General features: G+C 45.3%; 1 long non-coding RNA gene across 1 annotated transcript in view; it reads right to left on the bottom strand.

Annotated features, from left to right (window-relative positions):
• Positions 1-656: 656 nt before the first annotated feature.
• The window catches only part of LOC122202607, a 72,658-nt gene continuing 46,065 nt past the window's right edge, over positions 657-27,249 (bottom strand). Inside the window, exon 3 of the long non-coding RNA XR_006194760.1 lies at positions 657-857. This is a non-coding gene — a long non-coding RNA (uncharacterized LOC122202607). The remainder of the gene's footprint in view (positions 858-27,249) is intronic.

Here is a 27,249-nt window from a genome sequence, read left to right on the forward strand (position 1 = left end):
CCCAGCCGCGTCGTTATATCTGCAGAAATGTGAAAATCCCTGCCTTCCTAACTTAGCTTTCTTCAAGAGCCACTGGTGTCTATTTTCACCCTCGTTTATTCAGCATTCGTGCTTCGGTTTTCTCAGTTGGGTCCAAAACCTCTGAGACCATAACAACTTACAACCCAAGCCAGACTGAAGTTTAAATCCAGGTAATAATGGTATCCAGTCACATTTCTTGTTGTTGGTATCGAGTACTTTCCAAAATGAGCTCCACTTTTTTTTTTCATCTTGGGCTCAAAATTTTATTTTTTTTTAAGTTTATTTATTTATTTTGAGAGAGAGAGAGAGAGAGAGAGAGAGAGTAGGGGAAGGAAAGAGAGAGAGGGAAAGAGAATCCCAAGCAGGTTCTGCACTGTCTGCACAGAGCCCAACGCAGGGCTTGAACCCACGAACCATGAGATCATGACCTGAGCCGAAATCAACGCTTATCTGACTGAGCCACCCAGGCACCCCTTGGACTCAAAATCCGAGTCGAAAGCTAAAAGGATCACCTCGTTTTCTTTTTCAAAAATGAGCCCTTCTAATTACCCTGGCACTTACGCTTTAAGTGCGTGGTAATGGGGCAGGTTTTATTAACATTTTTTTAAAGCCAGGATGCCTGTTTAATATTTTGCTTTTGTGTATCCTTCAGCAAAAGCGTATACAATTTCCTGCAGCGGTCGAGGTTTATGTACGGTTCCAGCGGTCGTGGGTGTTCAGGCTTAAGGACACCTCTGCGGAGTTGAGGAGAGCAGCCCTCTTTGCTCTGAGAATTATGTCACCTCCTCTGTCCCATTTCAGCCACGGAGTTCTTTTGACAGACAGCAGGAACAAATCTGCATAAGGAAAAGTAAGTGACAGCTGGGGTCAGACTCTCTCTGTTTAATGACACTGCCAGTTACACATTTTGAATTGTTTAAATATGAGTCTCCCGTCCTCACAATCATCATCTCACTGGTTCCACGCTTCATACCCAACAGCCAGGAAACTGACACGTAATTACACACTTGCTGATGGTATCGCCGGGGCCGATAATTAAAACTGCCACCCGAGGATTACGATTGCTAGTCTGCAGCTGCGTGTTGTCAGGAGGCAGCAACTCCAGCAGCTTTTAACGCCACCTCCTTACAGGTGGACCTCGGGTCTCAGCGCTGGAGGGTCCGGCCGGCCTCCGCACATCATTTGCAACGTCTCGCACAAATGAAGAAAATCTATTAACAATCCAATAAGTGAAATACAAACACGATGACCCAAGGGTTAAACTGTCTGCTTGGACTCAGAAGTTGGATCTATTAGGCATTGTTCTTTTTTTCCTTCCTTTTTGCCGCGTTTACCGAAAAGATCACCAAATGCCTTCCCACCTCAAGTTTTCCCCGGTGAAGCGACTAGGATTCAAAGAAACGGACGGCCCGGCGGCATGGTTTCGTGCCTGCGCCTGAGAAAAGAAATAGGGGAGACTCTGGAAAAAGACCAGCAACATGAACAGAAGTTTAAACCCTTCCACGTTTATGGACTACAAGTAGGTTTCATCCTCTGGAAGGAAACGAGATTAGGGTAGAAGAAGGCTGGGGTGGGGACCGTGGGGGTTAAGGAGTCCCCACGCTTCTGCCCAAGGAAGCAGTCACACTGATGGCACAACATCTGGTGACTTCTGACGTCCTGGTTTCTCCTTCATCCACGCAAGGACGCACAGAGGGGGCAGAAGTGTGAAGAGTTGCTAAAATAATCTAAATAGGGCAGGCAGGGAATGCACAAAAGAGAAAGACAGGAGCCATCATGAGTAGGCAAGAGCTGTAGATTTATGAATGCTAAACATTAAAATATTAGAAAAAGGTAACCGGAAAAGTGAAAGCTGCCGTAGACCAACGATAATCCAAATTTTAATAGGCCCGACAGCATGGCAGAAGCAGCTTGGCCTGGAATGAACTATATTTATTCAACTCAAAAATGAACAATTTATTCCTTGTATTGGGCCCAAACCTATTCATCAGCATGCATTCGTGTGTCTCCCCCGACTACCTGCCTTCCAGACTAGCCTCCCAGCACATCCCCACTGGGAGATGAAGACAAGACCCCTACCTGAGCTCTGAGCCAAGAGTAAGGGGTAACAGTCACACAGCACAATTAATTCTACCCCGTACGTGGGGAGGGGCTCTCCTGACACCTGTCGGCTGGACTGAGCAGCCTCCCTGGTTTTCTGGGACTTGAGACATTTATGCTAACACCCAAAAGTCCCAGACCATCCAGGAAAAGTCGGCCAGCGGCCCATTCCACTCCCATGATATTAAAGATGAAGTTAATTGGTTTTTGTTGCTGATTTTTTTTTTTTACCTTCTTAAACTCTGAGGCAGAATTACAGAATTATGGGTTTGAGGCTACTAGGTCTGTACCCCAGAAATAACTGGCATGACCACAGTGCACTTTCTAAAAGCACTCATTTTAATCTGCTGTCATGTAAAATGTCTTAACCTTGAAACCACAAGGATAACTCGCGCACTAGAAAACAAAATCACATGAACTTTTGGAAGAAAGACACATTTTCAGAGGGTTTCTGCTGTCCAGGCGGGATGGACAGCCAAGGTCAACACACACCTGGGGCCTATTCCTGGCTGCATTTGAGCAGTGCTGATCCAGCCCACATTTCCTATCCCCCTCCAGGCTACAGAGGAGAAGGGCAAGCCCAGGGGCACATCGCGACTTTTCTCCTAAGACCCAGGACTCCTTCCTGTGTCTTCCTCTCCAGACCTCTACATCTGCTAAGGATTCTGGGAGCAGGCAACATGTCCAGGCAGGCAACGCTCAGCCCTTCCCTGCCCTGTGATCACCAGCAGGACCGATGGTCCTTATCTATAAATGGTGATGATACTGGCCTTCAAGGAGGTGCCGGGAGGATTGATGAGCTCTAACAAATGTGAAGTCTGTGTTCGTGCTATCAGGCGATATGCTGACGGTCCGTGCTTTAAGAGGAAGAAGTGACTGACCTATTTAATGCACACCCACTTTACAAATTTGAAATGTCATATTGATCATGATCATCACGGAAATCTCGTCAAGTTCTTACCAACTGGTGTTTTCTTAAAGTGCAAGGACGCGAGGAACCTCACTGGTCAGCTCTCTGCTAACACCCAGGGAACGGCAGCACATGTGGCCTAGGATGTTTTCACAATGTCGCTTACGTGTACCACATATATGTTTGTCCTGACAACCAGGCTGTGTGTCTCCCTAAGACTCCAGATGGATCCAGGGCCCAAAAGTTAAATTGTTTTAAAAACTTTTCATAATGAATCACTATTTTTAATATTTAATAAACATAAAATAAAACTGAATTTACTTTGTTTTAAAAAATAAATAGTATTTTTATTAACTAGTCTTTTTTTTTTAATTTTTAATAAGAAATAAAAGCCTGAATCCTCCAACATGAAGATGTTAATGGAGGACAGGACCCCCGTGCAAGTCCAGACTATGATTTGTATCAAGATTCCAAAAGTAGTCGAGCGCTATTAGGAGGAGGAGGAGGATTATCTGAAAACTGACCTTTACCGACCTGCCGATCGCACGTCGCTACATCCAGTGTCTCATGAGGATTCTCAGTTAGTGGCACTGAGGCATCGAAGGAGGAAAACACCAAAACCACAAAAGCAGCATTCGGAATCACAGCTTCCGGCAGAAAGAGGTCAAGTCACCCTCAAAGTAAGGATCCTGTAAATCTGGCCACTGCTTAACGACAGATATCATGGTTGGAGAACGAGAAGAGTGGGCTGTGTGGGAAATTCCTTCACAGTCGCACTCATGGATGTCATGCACGTGGCATCAGTGCACTTACCACCCCCGTGCCCTGCAGCGTCTCACTGCACCTCTCTGGCAGTGCTGGGAGGGAGGCACGCGGGCCCCAGGCTGTGTGCAGACCCCCAGCCCCACAGGCAGCTCAGAGTCAGCAGGGACATCTTGAGAAGAACGTCCATGTGTGTTTAATCATTATCTTGTGAGTGACGATGCAGACAATACAGATTAGTGAGGAAGTATAGAAGTCCACCTTGGTGGGGCAAGCGAGAGGTCACATCAGAAGCCTGCTTCACACAAGTCGCTTCACTCCCGGGGACTCACAGATCTCCGGCCTTGACTCGAGGTTAAAGAAAATAGTAAGATTGTGAATATGATCCAACACAGAGCAGTGGAACAGTGAGGTCCTCGTGGAGGGTTCAAAGTGAAAGATGAAATAAAAGCTTTTCTGACACGCCATTAAAGGCCATCGTCTGCTCATTGAAACGACCTCACTGAGGGATATATTCGGTATTTTGAATGGCTCTAGTCTGTCACTTTAGAACTAGAATGCATGTTCCATATGAAGGAAAGAAATGTTCAAATTCTCAGTAAGACCAAACTGTAGGATAAACAGCTCATTCAACAGAAGTTTGACTCTTTCCAAACAATTGATGCTTTCTTGCACTGTATTGCACAAGAGAAACTAATGACATGCTTTAGGGAGCATGTTTTAAAACCACATGTAGATATAGAAACAGGGTGTGTTAAATTACATTCCGATCCAAAGGCAACCACACATTGGGTTTGGCACTCTTTTCCCAAACTGGAAGATTTGATCTATTTGTAAATGACTGGGGCGCACCAGCCCAGCACATAGGGCCCCCGGAAGTCCTTGGGGAGAAAAGGCACCTTTCCGCAACTGTCGAACCCAACTGGCACCCGGTGACCAGACCGCGTGCAGGTCACAGAGATCTGCAAGCCCAGAGATCACTGGGCTTTCTACAACTGAACCCTAGCCAGAAGCAATGCATGGCCCGTTGCAACAACCTCACTGCAGCACTGTCTAGTTTGGAATTTGCAGGGATGAAAACTGAAAGTGTCCAAAGCTGACCTAACAAAAGTCCCAGCTGCCACTGTTAAGTTGTTAGTTACTGTTAAGACCAGGTCCCTCCGTTAATAATATTGTCGACGACCTGCAGAGTAAGTGTGCTTGTGGAAAGGAAGACACAACGCTTTGAAATGTGCATTGGGTTTCCATAGTTTTCAGCATACAGATCTTTTACATCCTTGGTTACATTTATTCCTCGGTATTTTATGATTCTTGGTACAATTGTGAATGGGATCAGTTTCTTTATTTGTCTTTCTGTTGCTTCATTATTAGTGTATAAGAATGCAACTGATTTCTTTACATTGATTTTGTATCCTGTGACTTTGCTGAATTCATGTATCATTTCTAGCAGACTTTTAGTGGAGTCTGTCGGGTTTTCCATGTATAATAACATATCATCTGCAAAAAGTGAAAGCTTGACTTCATCTTTGCCAATTTTTATGCCTTATGAAGGAAATTGAAGAAGATATAAAGAAATGGAAAAACATCCCGTGCTCATGGGTTGGAAGAATAAATGTTGTTAAAATGTCAATACTACCCAAAGCTATCTACACATTCAATGCAATCCCAATCAAAATTGCACCAGCATTCTTCTCAAAGCTAGAACAAGCAATCCTAAAATGTGTATGGAACCACAAAAGACCCTGAATAGCCAAAGTAATATTGAAGAAGATGACCAAAGCGGGAGGCATCACAATCCTAGACTTTAACCTCTACTACAAAGCTATAATCATCAAGACAGCATGGTATTGGCACAAAAACAGACACATAGACCAATGGAATAGAATAGAGACTCCAGAATTGGACCCACAAAAGTATGGCCAACTAATCTTTGACAAAGCAGGAAAGAATATCCAATGGAAAAAAGACAGTCTCTTTAACAAATGATGCTGGGAGAACTTAACAGCCACATGCAGAAGAATGAAACTAGACCACTTTCTTACACCACTCATAAAAATAAACTCAAAATGGATAAAGGACCTGAATGTGAGATGGGAAACCATCAAAACCCTAGAGGAGAAAGCAGGAAAAAACCTCTCTGACCTCAGCCACAGCGACTTCTTACTCAACACATCCCCAAAGGCAAGGGAATTAAAAGCAAAAATGAACTATTGGGACCTCATGAAGATAAAAAGCTTCTGCACTGCAAAGGAAACAATCAACAAAACTAAAAGGCAACCAATGGAATCGGAAAAGGTATTTGCAAATGACATATCGGACAAAGGGCTAGTATCCAAAATCTATAAAGAGCTCACCAAACTCCACACCAAAAAGCAAATAGTCCAGTGAAGAAATGGGCAGAAAACATGAATAGACACTTCTCTAAAGAAGACATCCAGATGGCCAACAGGCACATGAAAAGATGCTGAACGCCACTCCTCATCAGAGAAACACAAATCAAAACTACAATGAGATATCACCTCATGCTGGTCAGAGTGGCTAAAAGGAACAAATCAGGAGACTATAGATGCTGGAGAGGATGTGGAGAAATGGGAACCCTCCTGCACTGTTGGTAGGAATGCAAACTGGTGCAGCCGCTCTGGAAAACAGTGTGGAGGTTCCTCAAAAAATTAAAAATAGATCTACCCTGTGACAGCAATAACACTGCTAGGAATTTACACATGGGGTACAGGAGTGTTGATGCATAGGGGCACTTGTACCCCAATGTTTACAGCAGCACTTTCAACAATAGCCAAATTATGGGAAGAGCCTAAATGCCCATCAACTGATGAATGAATAAAGAAATTGTGGTTTATATACACAAGGGAATACTACTTGGCAATGAGAAAGAATGAAATATGGCCTTTTGTGGCAACGTGGATGGAACTGGAGGGTATTATGTTAAGTGAAATAAGTCAGACAGAGAAAGACAGATACCATATGTTTTCACTCTTATGTGGATCCTGAGAAACTTAACAGAAGACCGTGTTGGGGGGGGGAGGGGAAGGGAGGAAAAAGTTACAGAGAGGGAAGGAGGCAAACCATAAGAGACTCTTAAAAACTGAGAATAAACTGAGGGTTGATGGTGGGGTGGGAGGGAGGGGAAAGTGGGTGATGGGCATTGAGGAGGACACCTGTTGGGATGAGCCCTGGGTGTTGTATGGAAACCAATCTGACAATAAATTTCATTTAAAAAAATAAATATAAAAAAATAAATAGATAGATAGATAAAAAAAAAATGTACATGGGGATGCATCATTTTCATTAGCCGAAATTCCAGAACCTTTGTTCTATACGTTGAATTGGGACCATTCTGTGCACTGGAAATCTGGGCATGTCTGAGTCTTAAACCATCAAAAACAGAGACAGGCCCCAGTGCCCACATTTAAGTCACTCTCTAGATGCAGCCGAACAAAAACCACACATGTGACTGCGCATTTGTGAATTTTATGGGCTTTTTCTTTTTGAATCTGGCAGTCAAAGTAGCCATCCAGCCAAAGAGAAGATCTACAGGGAGAAGAGATACATGCACGTAAGCACAGGGAGTCACGAGAAGCCGTTAACGTCTGTGTCTGCTGCACTTGTGGGATCGTTCATTCACTAACGCCCACTACAAACCACCCCCCACCCACCCACTTTGGGTCCCGTCAGGCCAGCAGGTGCTGTGCAACGCCCCAGGCAGTCACCCAGCCACCTGCCACCTGGATTGCCCTCGGACGGACCGCCCAGAAGAGCAACTTCCCCTGTGAGGACTTAACAATAAACAAGTGAGCAAAACACACAACGACAAGACTCCATCCCATGCAGGAGAGCTGGCAATGAGAAAAGGCAAAATGTAAAGCCTGCACACGTCCATCGATCCCTGTGATCAGAGGCAAAGCATGAATTCAGGGCTTCTGCTCCTGCCAGGGTTCTGGGTGAGATGTGAGCGCCTTTAAAATGGGTGCAGCGGTGCCACATTCTTGGAGACCTTCTTTTATTTTCCTTAAACTGTGACTGGAGGTGTCTGGCCAGGGGGTGAGGTGGGACGGGCTCCTGTTCCTCCTACTCAAGCCCTCTAGGGGCCCCTTTCCTGTGCGGTCCCGGTGCACCCAACCTTCCACCAGGGCCCGCCGGCGGGGGTCACACAGAGGCACAAGGCAGGAACACCAGGGACCAGGAGGTGTGCCGGAGGCACCACTCTTCCCAGCAAGGCAAGGTCAGAGGCTGCTGGCAAGGAGACTGTTAACGCTGGGGCACGTGTCCACGGTGGCAGGCCTGCTGTGTCGCCCAGCTGAGGGCAGCTCGGTCGGCTGGATGGGTCGTGGAGACCCACTAGCAGCTTGGGGTCTCGGGATGGAGGAGAAAGAACATTGCCTTGGGAGATGCTTTTCCATGGGGACATCAGTCCCTCCCGGGTGCCCCAGCCTCAGCCAGCTGGCCCCGTTAGGAGTCCTACAGTGGAAGTCTCCCCCAACGTGGCGTTCCAAGCGGCATTTCTGCATCATCCAGAACAGTTGGCATATGAGATCAGGTGGTGCCTCCAGAACTAGAGATTTCAGAAGAGCAGGGAGTTTTTCTCAGAAGGAGCACATTTTAATTATTATCGGGCACACGGCAGAAGCAGCAGGCCGGACGCAGATAGAGGATGATATTTCAGAGGGTCTGTCTCTTAGGGCCAGGGTTTCTTCCCGTGACTCATCTTTTCCCTCCCTTCAAATGAGCTCTGTAAAAGACTCTCTAAACGTGCACAGTAAATACGCAGTCCCGGCAAGACTGAGAATATTCGTAGCATCACCACCACCATGAATAACGCGCCTCCTATTTGCAAACAGCTTAGGATGACGCGTCCTTAATCTGTACACTCTGCCTGCTTCTATCCACCATCATCCCTCTTACCAGAGGTGAGAGAAAACCACAGAAAGCTGAGTTAGGCAGGTCTCACAGAGGAGTTTAGCAATAAGCCAGGCCTGCCCGTGAACACAGCGAGACTGTCCTGTCCTAGATCTGGGCTCATTTCCCAAAACAACCTTGAATCAATCCGAATAGATTAACCGAACCTCCCAGAACAGGAGGCACGGGGACTGGGAAATACGCAGAGATCTCTACAGAGAGGTGAGTTCGTCAGGTGTCAGCTGTCTGTTAAATAATAGTTCTCTGTGGCCCCAGCAGCTTTGCAAATGAAGCAGGGGAGGAAACGCTGTGTTCCAGAGGAGGAACCCCCACTTGGGACAGAGGGCTCAGAAGACGTGAGGTCCACGCACAGCATCCAGAATTACAGGGATCAGGACTGGAGCGGTCATTAGGAAGCTGCTTGGACAGACACTGTGTCCGCAAACACTGGGCCCTGCAGGTTTGGCTTTGATTCTGGTGAGGAAGGGGCTGGCTTGTCCTCTTCTACCTAAGGAAACAGTAACAAAGGTCCCATCGGGACCCCATGCCTGTCTGCATCCTGTCTCCAGACTCAGCGTCTCCCTCTGCCCGCAGCACCCTCCGCACTGACTCCCTGGGGAAAGGTGTCTACGGGCCGCTCACCCCCACCCGCCAGCTCCTGGGGACCCTGATGTGCATCTTTGTCCAAGACCCCTAAGTCCAAAGTAGGACTTCTGTACCTCGTGACTTCTGTACACTGTTTCGTCTTGTCTATTCCCCCCCACCCGTTTTTTATTCTGAAAATTTTCGAACATAAAGCAAAGTTGGAAGAGTAGTGCAGCGAACACGCCCTTACTCATACCCAGGTTCGCCAACTTTTAACGGTTTAAATTTGTTAACATTTGTTGAGCTGTTTGAAAGGTGATCACTCTGTCCCTAAAATGGTCCACGTGTCATTAATGGTGATGAGCACTGAGTAATGTATAGAAGTGTTGAATCACTATATTTCACACCTGAGACTAATGTAACACCACGTGTTAACGATACTGGAATTCATGTACACGAATAAGGTATAAAATTCAGAAAATAAAAGGCTTAAAGAGAAAAATAAAAACCTCCTATAATTAAAAAAAAAAAGCACTTCAGTGTCTCCTCTAAGAATATGAGGGTTTTTTTTTAAGAAATAGAACCTTCCAGGGTTCTATGCCCACCTTTCAAATATACATCATTTTTCTTTTAAGTCGTGGAGCGTGTGGCTTAGATTTCCGTGCCTTCTGTGGAACTGGCGGTCGGGGGGCGGGGGTCCGTGGCTTAGGGACCACTGACATTTGTCCTGGGCACGAAGGCCCCCGATTTCAACAAAACCAGGAACGGTGTCCACAGAATGAGCACCTGGAGCTCCTCATGGCAATTTTAGCACCAAATGAACTACAAGGGCAAGTGGAGGAGACTGAGACAAGCCATGTCTATCAGTAAAGGTTTCTTCTGAGTTGTTTGCCTGGTGACGAACACCTTCCAGGTCAACAAAATAGGCACTTCGGGAAGTAACTCTGGACAGTGATATTTGCAAAGAGAAAACCTGGAGGACGATGCATTGTTGTGTTGGCTGCAAGGGTACTTACTATAGACCTCAAAATTAGAAGGGGCGGGGTTCGATGTCCCTTCTTTTATACGATAACCAGAGCGGGAAGCAGAGGGTTGTAGACCTGTTCCTTATCCCCTATCCCCTTCTCCCCACAAAGGAATCTTTTTTTTTTCTTTAAGGTTTATTTATTTTGTGTGAGAGTGGGCAAGTAGGGGAGGGGCAGAGAGAGAGAGAGAGAGAGAGAGAGAGAGACAGAGGACCTGAAGCAGGCTTCGTGCTGACAGCAGAGAGAGCCCAATGTGAGACTTGCACTCGTAAACCATGAGATCATGACCTGAGCCGAAGTCAGACGCTCAACTGACTGAGCCACCTAGGTGCCCCACAAAGGGGATCTTTCTTAGAGCAAACAAGTAAAGGCCCCTTTTACAAAGATCACACATAGATCCAAACATCTTAAGCTTCCCCTTCCAGGACTCACACCAGCTCCTGACTGATGGATGAAGCTGGGCAGGGCTCTGCCCAGGAACATGGGCCACACCAGTCGCATCCCACCTGCCCAGCTCTGTGCTCACCCCTTTCCTCCACAGCCTATACCCGCTAAAAACTTCCTTTGGGAAAAGTCTTGGTGCTCATTCATACTATGGTGTAAACAGCTTAGTATAATCTTCCTAAATGATTTACATTTTGGAAGGTATCAAACTCTTAAGCTAAAGAACTATTTCCCTAGGGGGCACCTGGGAGGTTCAGTAGGTTAGGTGTCCAACTTCGGCTCAGATCATGATCTCACAGTTCGGGAGCTCAAGCCATACATCAGGCTCTCTGCCGTCAGCATGGAGCCCTCTTGGGATCCTCTGTCCCCCTCTCTCTGTTCCTCCCTTGCACGTGCACACATGCTCTCCCTTAAAAGTAAACAAATGTTAAGAATTTTTTTTATTTTTTTTTTACAGTTTTTTCCCTAAAAGTCACATGAAGAGTCAGACTATATTCATTTAACCCACCGGCGGAATATGCCCAAGCACCCCAAAAGCTCCCTGGAGAAGTGATACACAAAAGAAAGACGGGGTGGCCATACTGACCCTGGCGGGGACAGAAGGAAAGAGGAACGGGCCAGGGCCTTTGGCTCTGCCCTGGAGCCCCTCTGGAAACCTCACTCACCCCCAGCCATCCTGCGGGCAGCCAGTTGGCATCCATTCCCTCCGATCCTCTGTGACACTGGAGTCCCGGCTGAAGGATGCCCTTCAGACGCAAGAAGGCAGTGGCGTCTTGCCAGCCACCAGAGCCTGGTTCCCTCAACCAAACGATGAGCAACTGCGGTCACAGGTGGCCACAGCCCATCGGACAAAGGTGACAGGGCATCCGGCTGTACACAGGATGCCTGCGGGGACCGCAGCAAGTGACCAGTGCACGCAAGGCGCGGGATGCTCACAGCCACATCCCAGCACTGTGGACAGTACCCCTTGCCCCCAAGGCGGCATAGTCCCTGCTGCCACCCATCTGGGGCAAAACTGAGCCCACCCAGTGCCCACCCAGCGGGGCTCCGGCAGGAGTGGTGGCAGCTTCACAAGAAACAAGGTCAGCGGACCTCCACCCACCTGGCCAGTGCCCAGAGAAGAAAAGGCAAACCTCTCTTGCCTCCCATCTTCCAGGCTCTGGGCTCCTCTGCACAGGAGGCCAGCCCCAGGCTGCCAGGGCACCTGGACCTGCAGGGAAAAAATCGGGGGCTCTCACAGACACTCTGGCCACCAGAGTACTGACAGGGGATCTCCCTCCTCTTTGAACCTTCTCCCCTTTGAACAGGGACATGGTCAGGATGTACCTGCTCCCCTGCTTTTTGTTCCTGCTTCCAGCTCAGGACCAACCAGAGGAAGCCACACACGCCCCCAAGTGAATCACGTAGGATGGGGTGCTTCTAGAAGGCTGCCTCCAGCTTTCTAGGCTGGCAGCTTCCAGGCAGGCCCACCTGACGCCATCCCTTTGTTGCTATAAACTTTCCTGCTCCCCTGGCTGCCTCTGAGTCTCTGACAAATGCAAGTGATGGAGGCTGAGACCCTCGCTGTGGCAAACTCTGAGCAAACACCCTCTGTTTGTTCTCATTTGGGTGATCTTTAGTTTATCTCCAAAAAGGACATACAAAGACCTCAAATAATACACATTAACTCCTCCTTATCGTAACAGAATAAGAGGATAAACCATCAACTCGGAGAAAATATTTGCAAATTACATACCTGGTAAAGTACTTAGTTCTAGAATATACCAAGAACTCTCAAAATTCAACAATAAGAAAACAAACAACTCAGTAAAAAATGGGCAAAAATTTGAACAGACATCTAACTTAACAAGATACACAAATGTGAGGGGTGGGGGGACACTGGGTGGTTCGGTTGGTTGAACATCTGACTCTTAATTTTGGCCCAGGTCATGATCCCAGAGTCGTGGGATTAAGCCCCACATCGGGCTCCATGCTAAGCATAAAGCCTGCTTGGGATTCTCCCAATCTCTCTCTCTCTCTCTCTCTCTCTCTCTCTCTCTCCCCTTCTCCCCCACTTACATGCTCTCTCTCTCTAAAAAATATTAAATTAAAAAAAAAAGACACACAAGGGCGCCTGGGTGGCTCAGTCAGTTGAGCGTCCGACTTCGGCTCAGGTCATGATCTCACAGTCCCCCCGCGTGGGGCTCTGTCCTGACAGCTCAGATCCTGGAACCTGCTTTGGATTCTGTGTCTCCCTCTCTCTCTGCCCCTCCCCTGCTCATGAGTCTCTCTGTCTCAAAAATAAATTAAAAATACATTAAAAAAATAATTTAACAAAAAGACACAAATGGCTATACCCCTATTAGGATGGCCAAAATCAAAAATACTGGCAATGCCTGGTGCTGATGGGGCTGAGGATGCCTGCAACTCTCATTCATTGCTGGTGGGGGTGCAAAACAAGTCACTTTGGAGAACAGGCTGGCCGCTGCTTATACAGTTTACCATAACCCACCATCTGACCTATCTAGCCCAATGCTAGGTTTTTATCCAAGAAAAATGAAAACTTATGTTCACACACACAAAAATCTGTACCTTGAAACCCTGAACGGTTTTATTTATAATCACCCCAACCTGAAAACAGTCCAATGGGAAAGCAAACTGCGGTCCATCCATACAATAAAAAGAAAGCAGGTTCTGATACGTGCCACCGTATGGATGCATTGCAAACACCAGTGAAAGAAGCCAGGCCCGGAGTCCCATCGTGTGAGATTCCAGTTACACGGTGTCCCAGGGAAGGCAGGGCTGGGGGGCCAGGAAACAGAGCCATGACCACCAGGGACTGGGAAAGAGAAAGCCATTTGCTACAAAGGCACAGCGCTAGGGACATTTGTGGGGGGGGGGGGAGGGTGACGGGACAGATCTGTATGGTCACTGAGGAGGCCTTGTGCCTCCAAGCACTCATCCAAACCTAGAACAGCGTCTCTCTAGTGAGGATCTTACTACAGGGAGGTTTACAAGGAAATAAGTGACATTTAAAAAAATTTTTTTTTAACGTTTATTTATTTTTGAGACAGAGAGAGACACAGCATGAATGGGGGAGGGGCAGAGAGAGAGGGAGACACAGAATCGGAAGCAAGCTCCAGGCTCTGAGCCATCAGCTCAGAGCCCGACGCGGGGCTCGAACTCGCAGACCGCAAGATCGTGACCTGAGCTGAAGTCGGACGCTTAACCGACTGAGCCACCCAGGCGCCCCAATAAGTGACATTTTTAAAAAATCCTCTCTAGCAATATGGCTTTTAGGATGCTTGTTTCCAGCAAGTTCTGAGGCAATCATGATACCCTGTGGTCAGCACGTTGCACTTTTTATGCTAAAAGGCCATCAGTAATGGAGTCCAACACTGACTGCAAAAATGGAGAAAATAACGGAAGCTTCTGCTTCCCACCAACATTGAATCCCCTCTTTGTGCACCCACACCCAGCACGCCTCCCAGCCTATCGATTTCCTTGGATTTACAACACACTGTTTTCTAACGACCAAGGTAGTATATACTCACGATAGAAAACGTTAAAAAGAGGAAGACTCAGAGGTGCCTGGGTGGCTCAGTAGGTGAAGCATCTGACTCTTGATTTCAACTCAGGTCATGATCTCAGGGTTCGTGAGATTGAGTCTCTAGTTGGGCTCTGTAGAGCCTACGTGGGATTCCCTCTCTCTCCTTCTCCTGTGGTTGTGTGTATGCTCCCTCTAAAGAAGGGAAGGAAGGAAGGAAGGAAGGAAGGAAGGAAGGAAGGAAGGAAAGGAAGGAAGGAGGGAAAGAGGGAAGGAAGGAAGGAAGGAAGGAAGGAAGGAAGGAAGGAGGGAAGAAAGGAAGGAAGGAAGGAAGGAGGAAAGGAAGGGAGGAGGGAAAGAAGGAAAGAAGGAAGGAAAGGAAGAAGGGGAAGAGGGAAGGAGGGAAGGAAGGAAGGAAGGAAGGAAGGAAGGAAGGAAGGAAGGAAAGAGGGAAGGAAGGAGGGAAAGAAGGAAAGAAGGAAGGAAAGGAAGAAGGGGAAGAGGGAAGGAGGGAAGGAAGGAAGGAGGGAAAGAAGGAAAGAAGGAAGGAAAGGAAGAAGGGGAAGAGGGAAGGAAGGAAGGAAATAAGGAAGGAAAGGAAGAAGGGGAAGAGGGAAGGAAGGAAGGAAGGAAGGAAGGAAGGAAGGAAGGAGGGAAAGAAGGAAATAAGGAAGGAAAGGAAGAAGGGGAAGAGGGAAGGAAGGAAGGAAGGAAGGAAGGAAAGAGGGAAGGAAGGAAGGCAGGAAGGTGGGAGGGAGGAAAGGAAGGGAGGAGGGAAAGAGGGAAGGAGGGAAGGAAGAAAGGAGGGAAAGAAGGAAAGAAGGAAGGAAAGGAATAAGGGGAAGAGGGAAGGAGGGAAGGAGGGAGGGAAGGAAGGAAGGAAGGAAGGAAGGAAGGAAGGAAGGAGGAAAGGAAGGAGGAAAGGAAGGGAGGAGGGAAAGAAGGAAAGAAGGAAGGAAAGGAAGAAGGGGAAGAGGGAAGGAGGGAAGGAAGGAAGGAAGGAAAGAAGGAAGGAAGGAAGGAAGGCAGGAAGGTGGGAGGGAGGAAAGGAAGGGAGGAGGGAAAGAGGGAAGGAGGGAAGGAAGGAAGGAGGGAAAGAAGGAAAGAAGGAAGGAAAGGAAGAAGGAGAAGAGGGAAGGAGAGAAGGAAGGAAGGAAGGAAGGGAGGGAGGGAAGGAGGGAGGAGGGAAGGAAGGGGGGAGGGAGGGAGACACAAATAGTACCAACGGTACCACTACAACTTGACCTAACCTGTGGCTTTCTTTTTTGGAATCTTTATTTTGTTTTTCCTTGAATGAAGTTATTATTGCTACCATTACCGAAACACTGAAGCTCATCACAAACACAAGATATGTGTAAAATGAACATAATGAAAATAAAACAAGTTGACTACCTTGTAAGATTAAGCTTAAAAATAAAAAAAAAAATAGGTAGTGCTGCAGCTAAATAACTTCTCTAAAACACGTACTCGAAAATGAGGTCCTCAGTAAAGAGAATGGACCTGGTTGCAATGGGTCACGAGAGAAGGGCTCTCTGGCCGCCCCCGCGGGAGTTGCCGAGTCAGCAGGCTGGGGCAAAGTCTGAGAATCTGAGCTTCTGTTAAACTCTCAGGTGTGGCTGCCACTGCTGCTCTGGGGACCCCACTTGGAGAAGCCGTGCTCTAAGATGTATTCCTGTCTTCCAGGCTATTTCAGTTTTCATCCTGAACATAAGTACCGAGAAAATCGATCTCATTTTCACATTCTCAGAAATATTTAACCAATGCACCGTGGTAATGGTGAATACCGAGAATTCTTAACAAAACGGCATAAATAACTTGGGGTTTAAGGCACAACCTTCGGCATCTGCCCCTCTGAATAAATGATGTGGTCGGATCCTGGAGGTGATGACACCACTCCTGTCACGTGGGGAAACACTCATGAATACCTTTTGTCAAGTCTTTCAAGGGTGCCTTCATAATGTTCAAAATATGTCAGTGGGTTCTTCAGACGAGTTCGTAGCCAGGTCGTCTATACAAGGAGAAAAATCCCACCCCCGCCAGTGGCCAGAGCCCTCCCTCTGCCTTCCCGTCCCCACCTTCACTTGTCCCGCACATGGAATACTGATGTCAGCTTAAGCTGCCTTCTCGGGATGAATGTAGGTTGTTCAAATGAGCTAATATGTCTGCAAGATATGCTAATTTGCAAAGCCGGCTGTAATCATGCATACAATCTCCCAGTTTGGAGATTTCATCCAGAAAGCTCTCAAAACACAAATAGAGTGAGGACTTTTTCAGGCCAAGTCCAGGAGGCATCCTTATTAAAGGGGGGCTCTCTCTAGTCCCTGCCTGTCCTGCCTCCTCTTACCATGACAGACCGTTCAAGTCTGTTAGCACCTCTCTTCTGTCCCCAAGTCTATCTGGGGTTTCCCTGTGTGTGCTTCAGGGTGGTGGTGTCATATCCACAGCATCCATTTGGCATCTGTACAGTCAGACAGAGGGCTGGGACCTCCACATTGCCTCCAAAGGGGAACATTAGCCTCAGCCCAAGTGACAGTTGCCAAAACCGTCAGTTAGATATGCTCATTGCACATTTTTTTTACTAAATTCATTATACTACATATCAGTATTAACATATTTTAAAGTTCTTTAAATGCTAAAATTCATTTCACACCATCAGTGGTAAGCATTAAGGCCTCATAGTATTACATCAAAAAAATACACCTTCCTGGATAATTTTAAGAAAAAATGTGAGAGTGACCAAGGTCACAGACAAATTAAAGGTAAAAATAATCCCAGGAGAATATAATCTAATCAAGCCATTATAATCTTATAAGAAAGAATTCCTTGAGCCAAGATTCAATGAATATGTTCATTTCCACATTTATTTTTAAAGTATTTGGTCCCTGCATTCTTTCATCCACTTTGAGTAATAAATGATGGTGTATGGAAAGATGGATGGATGGATGGGTGGATGGATGGATGGATGTGGATAGATGGATGGATGTGGATGGAAGGATGGATGGATGTGGATGGATGGATGGATATACATGGATGGATGATGATGAAGCAGAATTATCATTAGATCTGGAAACAGATCTGCCTCTCCTGCTTGACAGTTGTATAATTTTGGTCAAGTCACTTTAGCCCTCGGTTTCCCCGGTTTTAACCAAAAGCACAATAATTGCTGTCCTACTGACATTTTGGGGTTATGGTGAGAACCCATTTTCCCAAAGAAACTAGGACACAGTAAGATTAAGCGACTTGCCCATAATCATGCATCAGAGCCAAGGCGCAGACCCAGCTGCCTGGCCATACGAGCACGTAACCACTATGAGCTCATATTTGGGGTCACACAGACCTGTGTTGGAGGACTAGATCCATGACATACAAGCTGCATAACTTTACTTAGACTCTAACCTACTTCCTCAGTCATCTTTAAAATGGGTATAATATTTGTATTTTACACAATTTTATGGATTAAATGAGATGACACATGTAACTTGTTTAGCACCTCATCCGGCACACAATAAGAACTAAAGGTTGTCTGGGCGCCTGTGTGGCTCAGTCCTGGAGCATCTGACATCGGCTCAGTTCACGATCTCACAGTTCATGAGTTCCAGTCCCACATCGAGTGAGCACAAGTCCCGCTTCAGGTGAGCCCCGCTTCTCAGTCTCTCTGTGTCTTCCCCCCTCTCTCTGCCCCTCACTCACTTGCACCCTCTCCCCCCGCCAAAAAAATAATGAGAACTAAAAGTCTGAATTTTTAAAAATATTTAAGACAGGACACTGTTAGTCAACTGAATTACTGAGCACAGTTTCAGCAATACATATCTGAATGCATATCTGAACATCCATCCAGTTCACCTGTTGCTGAACAAAGCGATGGGAAAGTGTTAGAATTCTGTGTGCACACATGCCTATGAACTTGTGTGTGTGTGTGTGTGTGTGTGTGTGTGTGTGTGCACGCACGCGCATGCATGCATGCACAGGCTCATGGGCTTTCCTTCAGCTGAGTTGCTACCATGATTATCTCATCAAGAAGAAACTTTGGAACCAAAACAAAAACACTAACACACTTCTGCAGCTGTGTCAGGAATTTCAATAAACTGCGTCCCACGTTCAGAGCAGACTTTAAAATGCCTGCAGACTCGCAAATGGGGGACCAAAGGAGGCATTTTCTGAATGCTTATCCAACCGTTGCTTCCTCAAACTCTTCCAGATAGTTTTTGGGTGATTTTTTTGGAGATTAGGTAGTCATAAATGAGCTCACCTGTGTTTCTTCTTCCAGCTTCTCAAAGAGCCCGATGACTGACCCACCCAGGCTGCAGAGCTGATGTTCGCCACCTTCCGCCAGCGAACCCAGATAACTCACTCACAATTCAGGCCAGCAAGAGAAGATGCCAACCGGCCTTTGTTCCAGATGGTGAAGTGGAGGTGGGCAACTCCACGGCAACCCCAGCCTTTCAAACTGTGTTAATTTATGGGTCAGTTTCCCATCGGTGCTCTAATAAATTACACAAACTTAAGGGCCTCGAGCAACACGGACGTATTACTTCACAGCTGTACAGGGCGGAAGTCTGATGTGGGTGGCACTGGGAGACAACCAAGGCAGGCGTTCTTGGCTCCTTCCTCCATCCTCGAGGCGAACAACAGTGAGCTGAGTCCTTCTCACATCACATCACCCTGACTCACTTTCCTGCCTTCCTCTCCCACATTTAAAGACGCGTGATGTCACCGGGCCCACCCAGTTAATCCAGCACAATCCCCCTGCATAAGGGTAAGCTGATGAGCAACCTTCATTCCACAGGCAACCATATTTCCCCTCCGCCACAAAACATAACATATCCAGTTTCCAGAGATTAGAATGAGGCATTTCACTGCCTCCTAGAATCTACTATCTCCTTCAACTCCTGCACCTCCTGTAACTCTTCCTCAAGTAAAAGAAATTCTCAGCAGGGGGTGGGTAATCTGACACATAAGAAACCATAACAAAGCAGGTTTTAGACATTGGCTTTTCACAGAGTATCTGTTCTTTGCAGAAAGACACGGTACCGCATCTGTGATGGACACTTGGAATAAATCTGAGCAAAAGGGATGAATCTCTAACTGTAGAGTGAAGGGCGGTAGAATTATGAGAGAGTAGGTTTGTTCTTCAAGGGTATGTGTGGTGATTTAAAAGCCACTGCCTATCACTCATTCATTCACTCACTCACTCAGACAACATTTACTGAACACCCGTGACCTCTAGCACACGTGTGTATGCTGGGGAGCTGAGCCAGTTAAGATGATCGTGGTCCAAGGTCCCAAAGAGTCCCTGATTCACCCTATGGGGAGACTTGAAAGGGGCTTTAAAAGGTTTGAGGTGCCTGTACGCCCCCAGCACAGCACTGTCTGTAGCCCGGCAGCTTTAACCAGGATGAAACAGGTCCATGAGACGCACCACTTGTCTTAACTGCTGTCCTAACCCTTTCCATCCATACTCTCAACCCTTAGATAAGATCACGGGGTAACCTCTGTGTTAACACATTCATAAAGACGAACACGATGGCAAATCTTTTATTCACGTGGACCCCAGGAAGGGCAAACGCTGCCGAGAAGGGCAAGAAACAGCAATAGAGGCGTGTCAGACCTCAGGGTGCAAGGGAACTAGCAGTTGCTTCAGACAGGATCCCAGTAGGAACGCACCCTCCAGCATGCTTCCTGGTGCACAAAATGGAGACAATCATACCCAGCGAGTAGGGGTGTTGTGACGATTAAATTGAATGATAACAGATGTAAAGCAATCATCACCTAGTAGGTATCCATTAAATGTTGGTTTTCTCTGCCTCCAGCAGTTACTCACAAATTATCAGCATTTGCTGAATCCTGAAACACCAGCAAGTTACGCAAAACAAATCATTATAAACACTATGCTCGTGCTGGCTGTAACTTCTTTCCAATTTTGGCAAAATCATATAAGAACCACTCGGGGACATACGGATCTAGCATGAGGTGTATTTTGACTGGGCACAGTTCCATCATTGGGTCCAACCCAACAGCCAACTGGACTTCCCTCCACTTTGTCAAAGTCGCCCCAGTAAAAAAGGGTGAAGTCAGGTTCCTTGTGGGAAACCCACCAAAAAAGCAAAACTGATGGAAAATAAATAAGTTTCATGGAAGGTAGGACATGATGGCAACTGCAAGGAATAGATTATGGGTCGGAGAAACCCATGGCCACGTCTGGGCTAGACACTCAAAGTCACCACACCTCCCTGCAGAGCCGGGGCAGCGGTCAGGTGTCACAAAAAGTGAGAGGGTCTGGAACACTCTGGAAAGAAACAGGATGGAAGGAAGGCCGAGCTGAGGATGGGTAATCTGGAAAACACTATTAGCTCTTGAGGGCCAACTTGAGAAGAAGCATGAAGCTGAGGTAGGACCTAGGGGGGAGGGGAAAGTGACAATCAGTTTTGCAGCTACTTACCAGAGATGAGCTGATACTAACTAAATGACAAAAAACAACTATATCTAGATCTAGATATACATATACATATACATATAGATGATATCGATGATATCGATATATAGATATATAGATATAGATATAGATATAGATATAGATATAGATATAGATACAATGTGCGCTTAACTGTGTGCATTCCTGGACGCACCGAAGTGAGGAACGGGGCAGATGTAGAAATCCCAGCTCTGGATGAAGAGCATGCACAACAGCCACCAGCTCACTAGCTCGCCTCTGAGGTGCGGCCCCTCTTATCTTTGAGTAGATGGTGGGGCCCCCCAGAACCGTCCTCACTCAAAGGTTTAATGAAGATAGGACCCACATGGAAAATGGAACGTCTAGAAAAAGGCTGACGGAGGTCATGCTTTCAAAGAATTGTTCTAAAACCAGGCGAAAACAGTTGCAGGCACACATTTCTTTACATTCTTGGGTAACCCTAAGAGAGAATGGAATATGGAAGAGAAGAGCTATATGGGGTAAGAGACAGAACATCACAAATAAAGATGAAAATAAAGAATGAGAAGTGGGTACATGTTAAACTAACAGGACTCACTTTTACAGAAGTGAAACCTCTTAAAACAGCATGAATTTGGACAACGTCGAGAACATAGGAACACGGACAAGCCTGTGGAACATTCCAACAAATGAGGTGGGAAAGTAAAGGGTCGTAAGGGAAAGGTGATGGAGACGTAGAACAGATTGAGGATTCCAGTGTAGACCCATCGGATCCAACGTAGATGTGGTTGTTCCACTCACTCATTCCTCCATTCACTAACTCATTGATTCATTCATTCACTCATTCATTTTTCCATCCTAAAGTTCTCTGAGTGAGTCCCGACTACGTGTGGCTGCTGGACATAAGCAGTGGGGAAGCCCCACGCCCACCACAGTCTGGGGACAAGACAGGACAGAAGCAGGAAATGGGGAGCTCAATGCCAATCACTGCCGGGAAGACAACACACACATGAGCCTCTCGTGGGAAACGTGGCTGGATGCAATCTAGGCAAACAAGTCAGGAAATTAGGAGTACAAGTGAACAGAACAGGTAGCAGACAATGAGCGTATCCAGCCATAGAACCAGGAGAAAGCAATTGCAAGAATTGTGAAGAAAAAGCAGAAAGTGTGTATTTTAAAAGAAACAATATTAAAATTAAAATATAACTAGCAAAAATCCAGAGATGGGAAAGGAAAAAAGGTAAGGCCACATATTTCCCCACCTCTCGTCATCTGATTGGTTGGGGCAGATCAGTGTTATTTGACACTGATTGATCAAGAACTAGAAAGGCAAGCAATTTTTTTGTTATAAAAGTGCCCACTAGAAGAACCAAAATGAAATTTAATCTTTGTAAGTACTAGACAGCCTCTGTCTCCTCTCCAGTTTGACCTCCCTCTCTCTCTCCCTCTCTCTGTCTTCTCTCTCTGTCTCTGTTTCTTTCAGTCTCTCTCTCCATCTCTCTCTATCTCCTTCTTTCTGTCTCTCTCTGTCTCTCTTTCACACACACACACACACACACACACACACACACACACATACCGAGGAGTGTTTATTCCAGATAAAATACAGAGAAAGCATTCTGTATGCAAAGCCTTGGTCTTTGCTCTCTCTGTGCATTGTTTTAATTCTCTCAACAAATATATGATGTAGGTTTCTTTTACTCCAATTTTACAGATGAGGAAACCGTTTCAGAGAGGCTAAGTAGCGTAGCAAGCGAACAGAAAAGCCAGGATGGGAACGGAGTCTCTTTCACATCATGGCTTATGCTGTAAAGCAGCGTCCTTGTTCTTGCCTTCCTTTTGTTTGCAATAATGGGAGAATGGAAACAGCGTCAACATCTATTAGCGGAGGACAAGTTAGACGACTTGGTTTCTGGAATACTAAGCAGGATTAAGTTTCATCAGCTTCCACTTATGTATAGCAATGAAAAACATGTCTGAGATCTGTTAAGTGAAGGAAACGGAGCCCATGTATATAAAAGGCGACTCTTGCGTACGTGCCCAGCCACTGCCTGGGAGGGGACAGCAGAAAGTCAGACCTGGACCAGAGGAGAGGCCAGGACAAGGGGAAATGGGCCGGTGGCAGGGGTGGGGCTGGTTAACTTTTAGTTTAACATATTTTGTATTCTTTGCTTCCTTGAATAATAAGCGTGTCTTTCTTTTATGCTTTTTAAAAAAAAAAAAACTAATTTTGAAATAAAGAATAAACATTTCCTGGATACTTCCCCAGGATATGATCTGTTCCAAGAGGTACACACCCAAATCAGGAGGGCTGGCAACATTCTGACAATAGGATTTCTAGAAAGAGAGGAAAAAATGACTTCAAGATGTGATGTTTCCTTATAAACAAGAGGCAGTCACAGCTGAACTCCTGGCTTGATATTTGAATGTCCCCGTGGCATTTTTTCCCCCAACTATTATAAAGAGAGATGTTATGAAGTCCTGCTTGAGGAGGGCTTCAGCTCGGAGCACGGGTCCTTGTTTTCACAGGGTGTCAAGCCTGACTTCCCCTCCGCCGCTCATTTCGACATGAACGAACCCCCAGCTCACGGAGCAAGAGGCGAGCACTTGTCTATACATCTTGTATTTTCCCGCTGGACATGCTCCCCACTCCCTGGGAGGCATTCGACAGCTAAAGCCAGGTCTGTTTATCCCCTTTCGATGAGGACAGCCTCTCAAAGGAAAAACTGCAAAATTACCAGGGATGGTTCTATGTAGTCGGCCACCCCTTTACTCTGGAGGAAGACTTTCAAAAGATTTAACTAGAAGCTTCGTGGAGGAGAAAGGGTAATACTTTGGGTAAACCACCGGGCCCAATCTACGGTGGCATTTTTACAAAAGGAATTAGGATGTCATCACGCAGGGCTTGTGAGAACAGGAGCTGTGTTTCAACACCATGTCCTAAACATAAATACCGGTGATGTGGTCATTTGCCTGTTTGTGAATTTCCATTACGGATAATTAAAGAACAAACCCCACTTCAGTTAGGGAAGATATACAACCTCTTATCGGAGGACTGTAGATGTTCTCTTTAACAGTGTACAGAAACGAAGATTAAATTTCAGAGAGAGATTTATTTTGTGCTATTGTCCTGTTATTCACCAGAGAATTCTGCAATGCAAGTAATCTGATCAGAATAATGCATAGGGACATATTTCAGAAAACCAATAATTGTGGTAACACTGGGCTCTGCAAGGTGCCAAAATAAAGTCCAGAATCACTCTAACCTTCTCCCTCAATTCCTTAATCAAAGCTTCCTGAGATGGTGTGATGTCGTCCATTACAGGCACAAGCTGGCAGAAATCACTATTGGACTCTTAGAGATTTATTTTAATTTGAGATCTATAACACTTCTCTAGACCTAAAATCAAAATGGTATTTTACAGACAAGCCCTACAAAGATTTTACAGCTTTCGTATCTTAAGAATTCTTTCGTCCTTGGTTAGACACTGCAGGTTGCTTTTTTTTTATTATTACTATTATGTTACAAAGCCGTTAAGTCAAACAATAGAAAAATTACTAAAACTGGCTGTATTTAAATTCTGTTTACTTCTTTAACCTTTTGACTTACCTCCATAAAAGGTAATCTTTCAAGAACAAGTCCCAAACAGAATCATTGCCTCTTTGCTTTCCTCAAATCCTTACGGAATAAACAGAATCTGTAACAAGATCCCTTTAACCATTTTTTATTCTGCTCCTATTTGCAATGATTTTATAACAGACGGCCGGTTTGCCTCCTCACATTATCACAATCAGTGCATCCTGGGATTAAAAACCATTTAGAGCCCAAGTCTTAAACATACTCCCCACACAGCAGTATAATGAACATTATGCATTGTTTCTTTTTATTGTTGCCAGCTTTACTGGTTCAACCAAGAAGCTGGGGAGCTTGGTCCTCATTTTGAAGCAGGGGAGAAATCCGCTTACCAACATGGAAAGTGGCATCCAATGAGATTGCTAAGGTGGCAGGGAACTAAATGCATGGGCCCTTGATGGCCACCATCCCCATTTTATCATCAAATGGTCACGCACTAGATACCTCTCCAGAGACTTTTCCTGGGAATATTTTCTTTACAAACATGGACTGGTGTCCAAATTGCTCAAGAACAAATACGTTGAGTCCCTGAAAAATTGCATTAAGAAGAGCAAGGCAATCTAACAAGTGGCTCGGAAGCCTAATCAGAGGGGAAGTTGCAGGCAATTCTGGGGAAGTCCATTCAGCTGCCCGTGGATGGATTAGAGGTGTGAGTGGGTCCCAGGAGGAGGTGCCACCCCACCCACCTGTGGTGTGCTGGTCCACCCAAAGGGCAGGGCACCTCTCCTTGGGCGTGGCATCTCCAATAATGAAATTACGGAGGAGAGGTCAGCTACATCCACACAGCATCTCCTTCCAGGTTCCCCCAGCATGAAACACGGGTGGGGGGCTGGAGGAACCGGGCCCTGATCAGCCACAATTTCCCAGCTTTAGGTCAAAGATAGAAATGACTCTGCAGGGACTGAATACCAGGTAAGATCCCAAGTAGCCCCTTTCGTTGTTACTCACCTAAATATACCTCCCAAAGATGGTGAGGCTTGAAATCTAAGGTGAACTTGAATTTAGATGATAAGATCAGAGGATATTTTAGTAAGTCTGTGTTTCTTGCACCGGTTTTCTACGCCTACCTAAGAATGACTCCCTTGCAAACAGTTAACAGAGGAGGAAAGAAACTCCATCTCGAGAGTCAGTATTAATCTTTAGTTTATCCATGAAAATGAGAAGCGAGTGCTTTTTAAGGAAATGAATGCCTTCTGATCCTCACATTAAGAATACTAATTTAGTCTATCTTAGTAATAAATAACATGGCCACCTAATTTCTGTATAGTGTTTTACAGTCATTGTATTACTTCTGTTTCTTAACTATGTGAACCAGGTAGGTATTATAATCTCCATTTTAGATGATAAAAGTGAAGCTATGGACAAATATTAACTTTATTATTGTTAAAATTAGAAATAAAGCAAAGATGTCTATTATGACTGACTGTTTAAAACGGTTCTATCAGATTTTCCCAATGCAATGACATGTTGAAATGTAAATATGTATACATATATATTTCCCATACATAGAAACCTTAATATTAATTTGAAGATGAAGTAAAGTAGCCAGAAACAAGTTAAATGTAGAAAAATTAATCTCTAACTTATTGGAAAATAGATTGGGAGAAAATTACTCCTATAATAGCAAACAAGAACATAAAATACAAGGATGAATCCTAACAAAAATTGCACAGAATTTGCAACAGGAAAACCACAAGTATTTCCCGAGAGACAGAAAGACATTTTATAGAAATATATCATGGCCATTGATAGGAAGGCCGAATATGGAAAAGATGAATATTTTTCCCAATTAATTTAAAAGACACAGAAACACAGTCGTAGCCACCTTGGGCTGGGGTGGGGGGAGAGGCAGGGAGGGGGCGGGGGGAGAGGCATTGCGTTGACCCCTCTCAGAATCATTCCAAAACCTGTATCAGAAATAAATGGGAAGAACTAAGATGCGAGAGGGGAAGAGCCATATGGGGAAATTTCCCTGTCAAAAAATCCCATTTAACTAATGACTTTTTCACTTACAAGGGAGAATTACAAACTATGGGACAGGAATGTGTGTATAATAGATATATTTAGTAGTTTGGGCAGAGATGTCCATGTGTTAAAAAAAAAAAAGTGGACATACCTCACATGATATGACAAAATAAATTCCCAATAAAAGTAACCCAGTAAGTAAATAAAAAATAAATATGCAAAGTGTTAATAACAAAATGTTTTAAATATATTTGTAGACTGTGCATTCAAAGACAAGAGAATCATGTCTGCCTTTCTGAATGAATGCATGAACGAACGAATGAAAAAAAACCACCAAAATAGTGGGGGCAAGATCAGAAAGAATGTAGGAAATGTGATGATTTAAAATATTTTTTGTAAATAAGAGGCAAACCTAGGAAAGGATTGTAACTAATATGGTCATGGATTGATATTCTAAATACTTAGTGATTTTATTAGTCAATACGAAAAGGACAATTTGAGAAAAGTGGAGAACATTTCAAATTGTGGTTTGGGACAGTCAAGAGGGACATAAGCTGTGACATTATGCAGCTCTGAGCCTGGTCAGTGACATAAATTTATCCTGGTCATCATCTGCAGGGTTCTGGGATTTTCTCCAGCAGCCTAGACACAGAAACACCAATCCAAACACACTTTCAATACTTTAACATCATTATCTAGAGATGGTGTTGCCTTACCAAGATTCCTTGATAAATACATACTTTCATCCACTTTTTACTAAGCTGAGGTTTGGTAAAATCATCTTTACAAAAAAAAAAAAAAAAGCTGGAATTCCATGCTAACTTGACTCACAAAATTAAGACAGAATAGTTTTTTCTCTTCTGTGAAAATTAATCCATTTATCTTATACATAAATTACAAATTATTATGCAAGAATGATATAAATCTACTATATTG

The sequence above is a fragment of the Panthera leo genome, chromosome D2, assembly GCF_018350215.1.
Source record: "Panthera leo isolate Ple1 chromosome D2, P.leo_Ple1_pat1.1, whole genome shotgun sequence".
Taxonomy (NCBI): domain Eukaryota; kingdom Metazoa; phylum Chordata; class Mammalia; order Carnivora; family Felidae; genus Panthera; species Panthera leo.